A 1,936-nucleotide genomic window follows, 5' to 3' on the forward strand; every position below is an offset into this window, starting at 1 on the left:
ATTAAACTTAACTGAAATGATATAAAATACCTAGCCTATTCCAGGAGCTATGCAAACAATTTAAAGGAGAGGAAAGTAGGATAGGATTACAAATGTCTGCAACTTTTTCAGAGCATTTTTGAATAATGATATATCAAGGGATCATGTGAGTTTTATAAATTTAGCACATGAAAAAGATTTATGAAGAGGTACCCAAGAAAATGTTGCCAACATAAATAAATGAATAAATAAAACAGATCCCTCTCATTTTTGGTTGTAAATGACCAGAAACAAAAACATAGTGGATGAAGCATGCTTGATGTCAATTGGCTTCAAGTGTTTTTTTGGAGGAGCAATTTATAAAAAGATTGTAGTTTATTAAGATGGTTCTGCAAATTTCTCATTACATAATTTAAAATGAAGATTATATGGACTATTTTTTGCACCTAAGATACTATTAATTTTCTAAAAGTCATTACCATATCAGTTTGATCAAGGCAGCCAATAATTTGTTAAGGGTTTCTGAAAGACTAGTTCTGTTCAACGCCCTAAGAGAGAATTCCATGAGTTGTAACCTTCAGGAGACATTAGTATTTCCTACTGGGAATTCTCACTACTGTAATTAGTACCACATTTCTAAGCTATAAGTATTAAAGAAGAAATTCATCTTCCATTTGTTTTCCCCCTTGGGTATGAAGAAATTGGAGGGCAGGTCAGTATGTAACCTTGTAACTCTTAACTCTCAGAAAGAAAAGAGGGGTTTGTATTTCTACGTAGTCAGAGAAATGAAAGAAATAAAAGCAGTAAGTTGCTCCGTATAAAAAGAAAGGGATGGGGGTGTTCTGATTATTAAATTTGAAAGGAAGAAAGCCAAAAGTGATTCAGTGAACATATCTGCATTGCAACAATTGATATACACACATATTATAAGTTGTCAATAAAGACAATGGGTGATGTTTGATTGGGGGTTTAATTAAGCATTTCTACTCGAATGTATTTTTTTGTGAATTTAGTTATTTCTATTACTGATATTATGATCCCATATAATTAAAAAATATGTTTATTTTTTTCAAAAGTTTGTCATCTCTAAAGAAAATAATCCAGATAGTGGCTTTGATATGTTTTGAATACACATGTGTGTTATATATCTATATTGTGTGCTAATTTATTTTATATTATTATTATGTATAATTCTTATTTTCATCAAGTAGATCATGAATAGATAAATAAATTGTACAACAGCCTTGACTAAATGCCCATCATCCTTCCCAGTAGAAACCATTTTTCCACTTTTTTATTTTTGTTTTCACAGTTATCTCCGTATTTCTAAACAATTTACAATGCTTTTATTACTGAATTTATGTTTAGACTCATATTATTGTGTTAAAAGATGAGGATTTAGCTTATTTATAATTCCAACTTCCGTTTGTCATATTTATGTCAGTTTGTCATATTTATGTCAATATTTTTAGTCCTTTCACTGATTATTATGTAGTTTTAAATAATGCAATGAAGACCACACATTTTTGTCTCCTCCATTTTAATTGTGTATCTGAAACAACACAATATGTAGAATGACACTATTAATATCCCATCATTCCAACTATCTCATAGATTCTTCTCCTCCACTTTCCAACTTTTGTAGTATACTCGTACTTTTATATTGTCAATGTCGATAACATCTTATAGTTTACAGTAGCCATTATTAAACTTGCAGAGATTGTCTTAAAGCTTAAATCTAAAACCTGGAATCTATCTAAAAGCCTCCAGAGACTTATAACCATTTAAATGTTGCCTCTACAGAGCAAATTAGTGTGCTAAGATTTTGCCTCATTCTCTGTGGGCTTAATATCATGATCCCTGTACCACTCAAAGGATGCTAATATAAAGGTCAAATATTATTTTTCTCGTATACCATCAGTTGCTTAAATCATACCTCGATCATTCAGTTCTAACT

This window comes from Pteropus vampyrus, unplaced genomic scaffold, assembly GCF_000151845.1.
Source record: "Pteropus vampyrus isolate Shadow unplaced genomic scaffold, Pvam_2.0 Scaffold242, whole genome shotgun sequence".
In the NCBI taxonomy this organism is placed as follows: Eukaryota; Metazoa; Chordata; class Mammalia; order Chiroptera; family Pteropodidae; genus Pteropus; species Pteropus vampyrus.